The following is a 14,899-nucleotide window of genomic DNA, read 5'->3' as shown; positions in this document are numbered from 1 at the left end:
GCCCTGGGTATACCTGTCAGCAAAGCAATGAGGGGGTGAGATCATGGTCAAGTCCACACCTTTTGACCCATTGGTTGCCAATGCCATGCTGACACTTGGTTTCTCCCCCTCAAGTGTTTAGTTGTCCATGGCGTTGTCTGGTCCTGTGGGGCTTCCTGCCCCTGAAAGGTTCTCTGGCTTCAGTACTGCAGGTAAGTGTGTTTTCAGGCACCATGAAGGGATTCCAGCTGCAGGAAGAGTGTCCAGAGGTACAGCCAGTGCTCTTCCTCGGAGTTCGGCTGTTGAGCTTCTCTTATCCAAGGAGGTTTTCAGCACTGAACCAATCCATGGGCCCTCTTCTGGTCCCATGGTGGTGGCGAATCTGCCCGCAGACTGGCCACCTGGATGCCAACATCACAGTGAGTGGGGCGCAGGCCTGCCACAAGGAGGCATTCCAACATCAGTAGAACAGAGAAAGGAAGGAGAGAATGGGTATGAGGCTTCTCATAGAGTACAGTTGGAAGGGGCTCAAGGGTCATCCAGTTGAGCCCCCTGTAGAGATGTAGGATTCACTGCTCTAGATGCATTGTCACCTAGTTTTAAAACCTTTCTAAACATCTCTAATCTTTTCCTCTCTGCATAAGGAACCATGGAGAACAACTTAACTTACCTAAGTTCCAGTTGTTGTTGAATCCTATGAATTAAAATATTTCTTTGCCAATAATGTTTGCCTTATTTTTATTGACTGCATTCCTAGTCTACCAGACATAATCATAATTTCTGGATTAAATTAAGGAAAATCAAATTTTAAAATAATAAATATTGATTGTGAAAACCAAAATTGTATGATTATGCACTTCTACTAATGTTTAATAAATGTGTTTCAGTAGCTGCTGGAGATCCAAATCATGATGAAGGCCCCAATAAGCTATACAACTATACAAAAAAAGCCCTTAATTTGTTTACAATATGAGAAACTATTTTAATATTATATTCACTTAGCTACTTATTAAAGGATGCTGAGCTGTAGAGAACATAAGACCTGGGTGTAAATTTTTCCTAATCACTGGAGAGAAGAACTCCAGAAGCCAGCATCTATATTACAATATATATTATTTAATATAAAGTAATGAATGCTCCCTTCAGTCTAAATTTGTCTTTATGGTTTCTGGCCTGTAGGAACTTAATAGTTGGTTTCAGATTGATGCCTATGTTTCTTTTCAAAGAACTGTGTTCCTGCCCTAGTAGATGATTATATATATCTCAATCAGGTTTATAATAATAATATTGGAGAATGAACCAAATATACTTGGTCACTTGAATCCTTTGTTGCTGTATTCCTGCTAAAACCAACATAATGGGCTAGAGGAGGAGGATCTTTTCATATAAGCATCTCTCAATTGTACACAACTCCAGTATAGCTCCTGCAATTCTTCTACTGTCATTTTATTCTGGATGTTTACATAACATTTCATGCAATGGGATCTTGATCCCTTGTAGGAGTTACTGTCTAGCTGGATGCTCTGAACTGTCCATTCCCTTTGACTTCTGTTTTCTCCTCTGCCCCAGGGGATAGGATGGGGTGGAGCAGTGTGACTGCACACAGTGCCAGGAAAACCCACAGAGAAGGCACCAGAATGGCACAGCAGAGGAGCCCATGGCCAGGAAACTGAAGTTGGGGCTGGGATACCTGCGCCCGTGCACCCGCATGCATTGTGTAGTGTGGGCAGCAAGGAAGGAAACAAAAGAACATAAATACCATACCAGGTTAGACCGGCAATCCATCCATCCCAGTATTTTCTCTCCAACAGTGGCAGAAATGGATGCTGTAGACTGAGTGTAGTACTGAACCAAATATCTCTAGAGTGATCTACCCCCTAATTCAGTGTACTCCCTGGCATCCACTGTTATTGGTTTAGAGACACCAAAGGAAACATCTTCAACTATTCTGCTCAATAGACATTATAGATCTATTGTCCATTAATTTATCCAGTCCCTTTTTGAGCTCTGTTTTGCTATCTGTCTTCAACACCTCCGGTGGCAATGTAGTCCATAGATTAACTACGTGCTGCATAAAAAAGCACTTCCTTGTGTTGGTTTTAAACCTGTCATCTACTAATTTCAGTGGGTGCTTTTGGTTCTAGTATTCTGGGACTTGGTAAACAGCAGTTCCCTGTTCACTTGTCCCACATCCTTCATTTTATAGACCTGTATAGTATCCCTCTAAGCCTTTTCCTTTCCAAACTGAAGAGTCCTACCCTTCTTAGTCTCTCCTTGTATAGCAACAGCTTAAGGCCCCTGATGGTTTTGGTTGCCTTTCTTGGTACCTTTCCTAATCCTACTACATTCTTTTTGAGATGTGGGGACCAGAACTTCACGTATTCAAGATATGGATGCACCACAGATTTATATAGTAGCTGGCTTATTCATAGATTCATAGATGTAAGGGTTGGAAGGGACCTTAATAGATCATCGAGTCCGACCCCCTGCATAGGCAGGAAAGAGTGCTGGGTCTAGATGACCCCAGCTAGATGCTTATCTAACCTCCTCTTGAAGACCCCCAGGGTAGGGGAGAGCACCACCTCCCTTGGGAGCCCGTTCCAGACCTTGGCCACTCGAACTGTGAAGAAGTTCTTCCTAATGTCCAATCTAAATCTGCTCTCTGCTAGCTTGTGGCCATTATTTCTTGTAACCCCCAGGGGTGCCTTGGTGAATAAATACCAATTCCCTTCTGTGCCCCCGTGATGAACTTATAGGCAGCCACAAGGTCGCCTCTCAACCTTCTCTTGCGGAGGCTGAAAAGGTCCAGTTCCTCTAGTCTCTCCTCATAGGGCTTGGTCTTCAGGCCCTTAATCATATGAGTGGCCCTTCTCTGGACCCTCTCCAGGTTATCCACATCCCTCTTGAAGTGTGGCACCCAGAATTGCACGCAGTACTCCAACTGCGGTCTGACCAGCGCCCGTTAGAGGGGAAGTATCACCTCCTTGGATCTATTCGTCATGCATCTGCTGATGCACGATAAAGTGCCATTGGTTTTTCTGATGGCTTCGTCACACTGCCGACTCATGTTCATCTTGGAGTCCACTAGGACTCCAAGATCCCTTTCCACTTCCGTGCCACTCAGCAGGTCATTCCCTAGGCTGTAGGTGTGCTGGACATTTTTCCTCCCTAGGTGCAGCACTTTGCATTTCTCCTTGTTGAACTGCATCCTGTTGTTTTCTGCCCACTCTTCCAACCTGTCCAGGTCTGCCTGCAGCTGTTCCCTGCCCTCCGGCGTGTCCACTTCTCCCCATAGCTTTGTGTCATCTGCAAACTTGGACAGAGTACATTTCACTCCCTTGTCCAAGTCGCTGATGAAGACATTAAAGAGTATCGGTCCAAGGACCTAGCCCTGTGGGACCCCACTGCCCACACCCTTCCAGGTCGAAGCCGACCCATCCACCACGACTCTCTGGGTACGACCCTCCAGCCAATTCGCCACCCACCGGACTGTGTAGTCATCCAAGTCACAGCCTCTTAACTTGTTCACCAGTATGGGGTGGGATACCGTATCGAAGGCCTTCCTGAAGTCTAAGTATACGACATCCACCCCTCCTCCTGTGTCCAGGCGTTTCGTAACCTGGTCATAAAAAGAGACTAGATTGGTCAGGCACGATCTGCCTGCCACGAACCCGTGCTGGTTTGCCCTCAGCATAATTTGTCCTGCCAGGCTCTCACAAATGTAAGCCTTGATAATTTTTTCAAAGATTTTGCCAAGGATGGAGGTGAGACTGACTGGCCTATAGTTCCCCGGATCCTCCTTCCTCCCCTTCTTGAAAATGGGGACCACATTGGCCCTTTTCCAGTCCTCCGGGACTTGGCCCGTGCACCATGAGCGTTCAAATATTCCCGCCAGTGGCTCTGCAAGGATGTCGGCCAGTGCCTTCGGCACCCTCGGATGGAGCTCATCCGGGCCTGCCGACTTAAAGGCATCCAGTTCTTCCAAGTGACTCTGCACCATCTCAGGGTCTACGCATGGAAGTCTGGCGCCTTGCTGCTGCCTCTCTACAACCCCAGTGAGAGACTTGTCGTGCCCCTCGCTTAGGAACACTGAGGCAAAGAACTCGTTGAGGAGTTCAGCCTTGTCTCCCCTGTGTGTCACCAATTGTTTCTGCCCATTTAGCAGGGGTCCTATTCCTCCCTGGGCCTTCCTTTTACTCCCTATATATCTAAAAAACAATTTCTTGTTGTCCTTTACTTGGGATGCCATCCTCAGCTCCATGGTAGCTTTGGCCCGTCTAACTGCCTCCCTACAAGCGCGAGCAGAGGAGGTATACTTCTCTTTGGTGATCTCTCCCTGTTTCCACTTTTTATGTGCTCCCCTTTTGGCCCTTAGGCTGCCCTGGATTTCTGTGGTCAGCCAAGGAAGCCTCCTGGCCCCTTTCCCTCTTTTTCCTCACGTGGGGATCATCTCGCTTTGTGCCCGAAGGATAGTTTCCTTAAGGCACAGCCACCCTTCTTGGGCTCCCATCATTTCAAAACTCCTACTCTGCAGTGCGTCCTTGACTAATCGCCTGAGTTCGTTGAAATCAGCTTTCCTAAAGTCTAGCACTTTCACCTTACTAGTTACCTTACCCACTCGACGTCTTATGGTGAATTCTATTATTAGGTGATCACTGTCCCCCAGATGGCTACCGATGGCTACCGATCTGTAGGTCTGTAGGTTATGTTTGTATAGCGCCTATGGCATATGGACCTCACTGGTGCAGCCCATGGAGCATACATCCCCAGCTGCTAAGAAGTTGGACAGCCCTGAAATAAACCAAACTATGGAAAGAAAACTTAAATTCCCAAGTCTGTTTAACCAACTCTAATAAGCATATGCTATGTAATGTATTACATAGCACACAGATTACAAGAAAAACAGAATGTAGGTACTTAATTGACTCACATTAGTTTATAATTAACACTGAACAGTCCAATCTTTCTGGGACCAGACTGGAAAATTCTATAAAAAAAGGCAATTGAACTAGTTGAAAGACAACTGTAGCAAAATGTTTCTCAGCCAGCAATGAATTTTGGTACTACAGGAATTGAGAGAAACATGTTGTCTTGAGCTAGTGTTTCTGCTTATTTCAAAAGATATGCTGAATGATCAACAATATGAGTGGAAAAGAAAACTTGGTTATGTGGTCCAACTATTTATTAAATCCATGAACAACATCCTCTGGAAAATATTTCTGTTCCCTAATGTGATATTGCAAGGCAGAAAAGTAAGACTAATTTTTTTCACAGCATATTAAAATTGATACTATTAATTTTGTGTATTTATGGCTCAGCTAATTAAAAATGTGCAATTTCCTTTGGCACATTTCTGATTATATGGTCTTCCTGACATTAAAAAAAAAAACAGCTTTGCATGAGAATAGACAGGTTTCTTTGTGTGGTTTCGAGAACAAGCAGGAACCTCTTCAGGGCAGGAGATACTTGATTACTATTATGTTTCTATAATATCCAGCCCAATTTGACTAAGTCCTCTAGGCAAGAGTGTAACACTAATACTAAATAATACTAAGTAATCAAACCAAAGTTGAAATGAGACATACTCTCAGAGGAGAGAACACTGTTGTGGGATCACCGTTTGCAGGCTATCATGTTAGATGAGGGAGATTGCCAGCCATTAAGACAAAAGGAAGTATTTTACTTTTACATATAGTATTTATTTCAGAGGCTTCTTGGTGAATGATAAACACAAAATCTCAGTAAATGATAAACACAAAATCTCAGTAAATTGAAAAAAGGCCCTCTGCTAAACACAATACCCAAATCTGTATTCTTCTTGTTAAAAGCGGCATGAACACTATTGTACATAGCTTGGAAAGATGGCACTACCCGATCTGTCTTTGTAAAATAGGCAATGTGGAAAAGCTTGGAGACTGCCTTTATCCTCAAGGTTTTCATCTTACTTTTTGTATTTCTGAAACATTTGATTCTGTGTTACTTCACCCATCTTGCAAGACAGCCATTTTCAACTCTCAGGCACGTCCAGACATGCAGGCATGTGAGCTTGCAGCCTCTCGAAGAGCAGCAGCACAAATTTGTGCTGGAGATTTGTGCCTCAGCACACATGCCTGAACATACACTTTGGTGTGGGGTAAGTTGTGCCACCTGGGGCAAACTGACCCTACCCAGATCCTCCCAGATCTTCAGCCAGGGGGAACTAGAGTATAAAAAGCTGCCCTGATGAGCAGCTCAGGCTACTTGCCCTCGGGAACTTCTGAGGTCTGGCCAGTTGGTATCTGGGGAAACTAGCCCCTGATGCTAGCTGGACCCAGGTTCCCAGCACCATATGTAAGAGCTGCATGCTGTTAGGCCAGGCCCAGTCTGGTCCTGCCTCCATGGAGCTGGCCCGGCCTGATGGCACACAGGGTATGTGGAGGCAGGACCCGACCTAGTCCAAGGGTATACAGCTCCTGTGTGCAGTGCTGGGAGTTTGGGTGACAACAAGAGCTGGTCTGGTCTTGTTTGAGGCGTGCACCAGTGGACTGGGTGGCTCTGCTAGTAGTGAGTCATGTGGCACGAGCAGTGCCACCAGGAAGCTCTGCCAGTAGTGGCCATGAGTACCCCAAGGGCTGCTGCTGCTGCAGTGGGGGACGGAGGGGGAGGGAGCTGTGCGCCGTGTGGGGGGTGGGGATGGGCAGGCTGGGGGCCCTCTCCTCCCAAGCAGTCCCCCCACCCCCACACACACATTCCCCCCACCCCATCTCCGCCCACCCCCATGTCCCTATTTACCTGGGACAGAGCCTGAGTCCGATCCACCGCTGCAGCCTTGCCCTGCTCCTATTTGCCCTAGCATGCTGAGGCAGCATACTGGAGCAGCAGAGACACACAGCAACCATAGAGATGCTCTGATAGGTGCTAGAGCAGGAACAGGCAAAATATGGCCCACGGGCCAGATTCAAACCACCAGGCTATTCTATCTGGCCCATGGGGCCTCTACAAATTTTAGAAAAGTAATATTCAGTCAGAGATGACAGAAGCCAGGGGCAGTAGGACCCAGGAGAAGCCTACAGGAGCCAGCAACGAGGCCCCTCAGCCCCCACACCTCTAACCAGAAGCCCTTGCCTAGCAGAGGCTTCTGGCCTGGGACTGTGGGGCTGTTCCAGCCTCCCTGCACCAGGGAGGGAAACTCAGATAAGAGTGGGGAGGCAGGGGAGGACCATGGGTGATTGCCCCAGTCCTCGGGGCTGAGCCGGGCCGGCTCCTGCTGAGTCCTGTGGTTGTGGCCAGCAGCTGGGAGCCACGTGGTGCCTCAGCACAGGGCCCAGGCTGGCAGGGGCTCTATAAAGCCAGGCTGGGCTCCACCAGCAGGGAGAGTCCTGATGCCCTGCTCTGGGTCCCCACCAGCACTGGCCCCAGGATATCAGCGTGGGTGCTGCACTTCTACCCAGCTGTCGCTGTACTCCCAGGCACCCACTCGCTCTCACTCCCCCCTGCCTGTAGCTGTCATTTCCCCACTCTGTGTGTGTAGGTGGGTGGGTGGGTGTGCACCATGAGGGAGGGACAGTGCGCGCGCGTGTGTGTGTGTCTTTGTAAGGTGAGTTCCACGTGCACACCCCACCATTCACATGTACCCACCATTCACATGTACCCCACACTGCCATACATGTAGACTGCCACACCCCTTACACACTGTAGCCACCCTCCCACCCACAGCCTTCCACAAACCCCATAACCACCCACACCCCACACAGTCACACACCCACATGCTCCCTCACCCCACTCCCACACCTATCCACCCTCCACAGACACACCCTCCCCTACATAACCATAGCCCCCCACAAATCTATACCCACCCCCATGCCACCCACCCCACCACAATAAACAAGAGTAAGACTTCATTTTAAGTTATTATGCAACCACCTCTATGTACACTATTCAAACACATATAAATCAGGTCAAAAATATTTTTTTAAATCAAATTAATGAATACTGTCGATGTTGCTGGGTTTTTGGTTGTAGCCGTGTTGGTCTAAGGACATAGGTAGGCAATGTTCTTTGAGCAGATGTGATATATTTTATTAGACCAAGTCATTGGAAAAAAGTTCTTGGCAAGCTTTCGGGCACAGTCACCCTTCTTCAGGCATGGTGAGTCTCTGCTGTTCTCAGACTCAAGACTCCCCATGCCTGAAGAAGGGTGACTGCACCCAGAAGCTTGCCAAGAACTTTTTTCCAACAACTCAGTTGGTCTAATAAAAGATATCACATCTGCTCAAAGAACCTTGCCTCCCTGTTGTAGATGTTCACTTTTTAGACTATGATTTGATATTTTTCTGGTTCCGAGATGGCAAAACCACTTGCTGAAAGGAGTACTCCTGGGGGCAAAGAGAGGGACTTCTGGGGCAAAGGTCAGGGGTTAGGGGGCAGAACTTCCAGTCACAGGATGGCAACCAGGGGGTGGGGCACCCATCAAGGGGTGGGGCTACCCTTGCGGCCCTGGACAGCTTGCCAAAACTCAGTAAGTGGCCGTCCAGCCAAAATGATTGCCTGCCCCTGTGCTAGAACATCCCTTTGGACGACTCAGCCTCCACTTGCCTCCAGGCACACTGCAGAAGTGTGCCCTGCCCCACTTTTTCCCCAATATGTTTTTTTTTATACCAGGATTTCCTGGTAGCAAAATTAGAGTCCACGCTGCAAATATGCAGCACAAGGAACATTCTTCTGTTTCTAACATACCTTTTGTGGCCTCTCAAACTGCTTTTGTAAGGAGTGACCTAGAAACTGCTACTCAGAGACGAAGCAAACAGAATGTTATGTGATGAATGCCCATCTGCAATGATAAGGAGGAGACAGTCTGAGATAAAGGGGGCTTGAAAACAAAAAGGAAAAAACAGGGAACTGGGTTAAAAGGGCTCATTAAAATACTAAAAATCACGCCCCTAGGTGGGGAAAAAGTATGCTAATGAAACATACATGTATGTAAATGAGATACATGGCTAAAACACAGGTATAGAGACATGCTCAGTAAAGAACTCCTTGCGTCACTCCTTTATAACCAATTAGCAAACAAGGATGCTTATGAAGGTTCAAAAACTCCTGTATAAAAGATGCTTAGAAATAGTGATCCGTGTGCTTGTTATGTGAAATTATTCCGCTTGCACCTTTTATTGCTAGCAATAAACCTTCTTTATACTTTCACCCCTGGTATCTTTATTGGCCTTTGCATACTGGGCACGAACCCAGACTTGAGCTGGGGCTCAACACTTTGAGACACCGCAACAGGCATGTGCTCATTCATCTGGATGCTGCTTCACTGAGTTCACTGAGAGAAGGCAGAGCAGGGTGGCAGCTTTGGGACCAACTGGTTCAGACAGGCATAAGCTTTCACAGGCAACAACCTACTTTGTAACTTCATAGGGGTATGGTAAGTATGGTAATTTGGTTTTGAGTGGTAAACAAATATTAGCTACCATTGTTTCATAGCAAATACCCATGTGCTTAGCAGATACCCAGAAATACCTATTTTACTGAAATATGAGAGGCAATTATTGACTCCCAAAAAGTATATTACCTTAGAAAATCTGTGCTTTATATACTTTCTGGACCATCATGACTACAACATCACTCTTACAATACTGCAACTATTTTAATAAAATACGTTGTAGCCCACTAGAAGCCAAGTCACTTTCTCCTTATGAAAGAACCTGGTGAAAAGTAAGGAAACAGCTATCAAAATCCCATTTAGGCTCTTTGCTGGAGTTCAGAAAGCATAGCAGCTAATGCATGAGAATACCCAGCCTGCAACCTGTCAACTGAAAGTGCTTGGTTTTATGCATCTTATTTATTCAGAACTTTATTCATGTAAATACTAACTTTGTAAGGAATAATGAAGTCCTACATCATGTTTCTTTGTATGGCTTGTAACTTGAGAAACTGCACGACATTATTCCTTTTTTAAGCCTCATAAACTGACAAATTTGCATGCATGCCACACTTGCCCTTGTCTAGGCAAATTATCTGTAGCTTCTATTATGAGTGCTGGCAGAGCCGTCCCTAGGGAATGCCGAGTTGGGGGGACTGCTCTGGGACCTGTGCTTTGAGGGGGCCCCACTGAGCTGGGTGGAGTGGCCTCGGCCCCTCCCACAGGGCTTGCCTGGAGCTGGCAGCTCAGCCCCATGCCACAGAAGAAGCACAGAGACTCCCCTCCTCCCCCTTTGTGGTGGTACCATGGCCCCATGCGGTGTTGAGGGGGCTCCACACCTGCCTAGGGTTTGCTCTGAGTGCTGGAGTATATGTCCCAAACGAAGCATGACCTGAAGAAATAAGCACAAACCTTAGTTATGCAATTACTTTTAAAATATTTTTTAAAGTAGGCTACTACAACAATGTAGAGTGTGATAGATTAAAGATAACATTATTCTGTATGGATCTTAAGTGGATATATATGTCAAAACCAAGTAAGCCCTTCTTTAATAGAGGGGCTGCTCAATCCATCTGAGACATTTTTCAAGTAATTAAAGTTCAGTGTGTCTGCTTCTTACTGCGTGTATGAAAGAATTATGCTGTATTCTAGACATTATTTTAATAGGTGCTTTCTTTTGAATTTTTTTTTACATTTTCAGCCACTTTATACAAAGCATGAAAACTAACAGTTCAAGTATCCAGCAGTTTGAAACTTTCCCTAAAGTTTTTTTCATACATCATTTTTAGAATTCTTTACATTGCATTAGCAACTACTGTGTCCTTGCTTGCTTAAATATAGCATTCAAACTATTTATACATGTTGAATTGAAGTGTTAAATGTATATTTTGACTCTCCTTTATTAACCTACTTTGTGTCATAGAGATACAATTATGAACAAGAACAATTTTACCAGGGATCCATGGAGGAGTTCTTCAGCACACCCTCAGGGACACCTGCTTACAGTGTTCAGTTTATTCTTTCTATTGCACTAGTCTCACTCCACGAAGCAGTATGAAGGAAAGCAAAGCTACAATTTCATTTCTTCTCTGTTCCCAAGAAATTAAAGAATGTATATTAAAGTTTAATCCCAATGAGGGATTACAAGCATAGCTGGTCTGTACATGGGCAAAGGAGAAGTGGGAGGTAGAAAATTCCCTATGGTCTTCTCCATCTAGGAACGTCAAAACCATGGCTCCTGACAGACATCCACTTAAAGGCGTGATGGGATCTGATTCCCCAAGCCCAACTCATGTCTCCTGCTGTGCCATACATGTATGCCAGGAGGTGTGCTTATGGGATCAGGAATTAGATCCCAATAATGCCACATTGCACTCTCCTTGCACTGGAGGGTTGGGTGCCTGACAATCAGCTGATTATCTACTGGTTTTGTGGACCCACAGGCCCATTCATGCCTCCCTGTGGTCCCCAGAGCTGGCTGACAGTCTGCTTATCATCAGCAGATCAGGACTGCTCCAAGGCTCTAGTCCTGTGGCAGTCCCAATCTACTTCTATGATCAGATGCAGAATCAGGACTGCCTCAGGGCTCGAGTCTTGGGCCAGTCCCAATCTGTAGTTGGCTGACAGAGACCACACTGGGGTTTGAGCCCTGGGGTGGTCCCTGCCAACCAGTGATCAGCTGATCAGAACACACCTCCAAGGTTTGAGACTAGGCTACCTCCATCACCTGCCAGCTGGCAGGAACCATCCTGAGGTCATCTCTGCCAGCCAATGATCAGCTGATTGGGACCGCTCTGGAGTTTAAGTCCTGGGGAGGTCCCTGCCATGCATTCAATTTAAGGCACAATGGAAACCAGGTGCAAAGTTGTTGTGCATATTTTGTGTAAAAACTTTGTAGATGGTTTCCTGTTTTATTGCTCCAGTGTGGCAGGTTTACACTTCAAATTAAACACATAATTAACTATTTAACTGCATTTAAGTGTAACATCTGCCTGAGGCCTATCTGGAGTCCTTTTCTTAAAAAGTATTTTCTAAAGATCATATCCAAGCATTATGCTACAATCAATGTGTTCTCATCAAGCTTTTGTTTGATTATGGATAATTTTCTAAATGAGCCTATGCCTTACGGGATTATTAATGAGTTATAAGACTTTTTCACCTATTTGTTGCTAGATGGAATCCTGTCTAGTTTGTTAACAACTGCAAGTTTTATTTGATTAATCACTGAGTTTGGTAGTCTTAGTCCCATTTCAGGTGTACAAAAGTCCATGTTACTAAAGTCAATATAAATAGAAGATTTGCTAAGACTCAGTGGGCCATGAAAACTACCTTTCTCACCCCTGTAGGCACTCTATTTAAGTCATTGTTAAGACTTAAAAGATAAAATCCTGGCCCCGCTGTATTTAATTACTTCAATGGGAGGAGTATTTCACTTTGTGAAAGCAACTTTCCCTGCTATAGCCCTGTCCCTAGTTTCATATCTACTGCTGTCAAAAGATATTTTTACAAGCAACAGAAGCTTATATAGCAGTTTACTGTTCTGATTAGTAATTAAAAAAGATCCTGAAAACCTGTAAAGGATACACAAGCAAATTAAATGCCTGATACCCTCTCAACCTGAATATAATGCATGCATTTGCATTTTAAATATAGACTTCTTCATGACATTGTGTAGTCTGCTTTCCAACATCTTTTATGGCTTTGAAGGCCATGTCTGAAAACAGCCCATTTGCAAAAATGATTTTGAGATGATCTTTGATTTAGTAAAACAGAGAAGTTTTTGCTTGAAAAAAAATTGTTACAGTTCTTTATATCATATAAAGATGCTTGATCTTTCAGCGTTTCTGTTTCCCCAGGTAATTTGTTACGCTGTGTCCTTTTATCATTTAAAAGAAAGATAGATGGATTACTTTAAAGGATTGTTTAAATCTGACTTTAATATGAACCTTTTTGCAACACACATCCAATTTTTCATAAACCTATGCAAATTTCTTTCACATGGGACCAAATTCACAGGTATTATTCAAAAATCTTAGTTTTAATAATGCTCCAATATAATAAAAGAATCTTGGTAAAAGAGGAAGTTAATTACACAAAAAAGATACACTCCCAGAGATTTGCCATCAGATAAACAAACAAACTAGTACACTTTACTAAATATACAGTGATTAGCCTGAAAAGAAATGTACTGAAAAAGATATACATCAGAGATTTACATTGAGCAATAATCCAGTTATTCAGCATTCAGTTTATAAGGATTCTATTTGATATTAAATTGATCTATAGTCAGATTTTTTTAAATGAGTAACATCATCTCTTGTATAAATGAAAAATGATATTTGTATAAATGAGTTAATTATAAATATTTTCTCTGGTTTTTCCATTGATTTATCCTATGATCTGGACAACACAATGACCCCCAAAGGCCTGTGCTTAATAGGGACACTCTTCTAGTCAGTGCCGCTGTTTCCAGCTGTATCCTGGAACTCAGTGTCAGTGCAGTATAATGCCTTTAATTTCCCATTTGATTGCGTGGGTTGTCATAAAAACTGGCAAATTTTCTTTTAAACAGCTCTCATACATATTTGTATTTATCTGTTTATACTTGTACTTTAACTGCTCTTGGAAACCAATAAATCAAAAAGAAACTTAATACGTTTTCTTTGATGTCCCTTGTAAACTCTAATGCATTTATATTAATGTTAATTTGTACATCAAGTAAGGAAATTTTACTGCTAATTAAGGCAGAATTAAAGGAGCACCCAAAACCTTTATAGAATATGTATTTCCTCTTACAGAGAAGCTTGTCACAAAGGATGTGATAGAATTTTATATAGTAGTTTTTTACTACTAACAGACTATGCCAGCAAAACCTGATAGTAGAGAACTGTTCCTAGTCTGGGAAAGGCCTGCTTCTCCAACAGGAAGTGGATCCAGCTCCTTTTTCTGGGCCAGGTTTACATTTCAAAGGTGGAAGACACAGGCTTGTCAGTCCAGGGCATGAAGAGGTATTATTTAGTCTAAGGTGGATATTTACCCTGCCACATGGCACTGCCAGCAAAAACCTCAAGAATAGATGCAGTTATACTCCAAATTTATCCTTGCCATAATATCTTATTTCTCTATGTTCTTTTGGTGGCAGGAGAAGGGAGAAGAGCCTGGAAAAGACTAAACTGGCAAAAGCATAGATTTGTTAGTATAAGCTTCAGGGCACTGCAGACATAAAAACACTGATGGACTTTCCAGTGTAGACTTGGTCTTAATTTATCTTTATTAGCATGGCTACCCTTGTCATCCTAGAATTTTCCTCAACATTGACTATTTTGACACTCTTGAAGTATAAGTTTAAGACAGTGGTTATCAACCAGGGTGCTGTGGGGTACTTCACAATCTTAGAATAGTTAAGTGTGCAAACACTTATACAAGATTCATATGATAAACCCAGAGATTTCCAGTAGAAATTCGTAGTGTTAAAAACATTCCACCTGTTGTGGTCTTGCTGAATTCTTTGCAACAGAAGAATTTATCTATTATTTTTCTGCCATGAAAAATGAGTGAAAACTAAGAGCTGGCATTTTCTGAAGGGTGGTTTGGGGTCTAAAAATGTTGAAAACCACTGGTTTAGGACTTAATATACTAAACTAAATTGAATCCATGCCAATACTTATCAAATGTAATTTAACTTAAAAGAAAAAACTAGTACAGAAAATGCTATCTGTTTAGCTAAAGCACATCTAAAGTTCCCTAACCTCATCATAGCCACATAAAAATGGCAATTGAGACAAACTAGAAAAATTAAAGAAAAAAGTATTAATATCAAAAGAGGTTTTGCTTTTTGAAAGATCTGAATATTATAATTTTATCCCCTGCAGCAGAAAGAGATATATGACCTTGTAAAGGTCTTTCCTCTCTTTGTAGCTATTCTCACACATTCAAAACTTTGTTAACTTGGAGTTACGGTTGCCAGGCTGTGTCTCGCATTAGTGTAAATTGCAAAGACAAGAAAATAAAACTGTTAAG

This window comes from Alligator mississippiensis, chromosome 6, assembly GCF_030867095.1.
Source record: "Alligator mississippiensis isolate rAllMis1 chromosome 6, rAllMis1, whole genome shotgun sequence".
Classification (NCBI taxonomy): domain Eukaryota; kingdom Metazoa; phylum Chordata; order Crocodylia; family Alligatoridae; genus Alligator; species Alligator mississippiensis.
The sequence above is the reverse complement of the archived record's forward strand: the minus strand, read 5'-3'. Positions refer to the sequence as shown.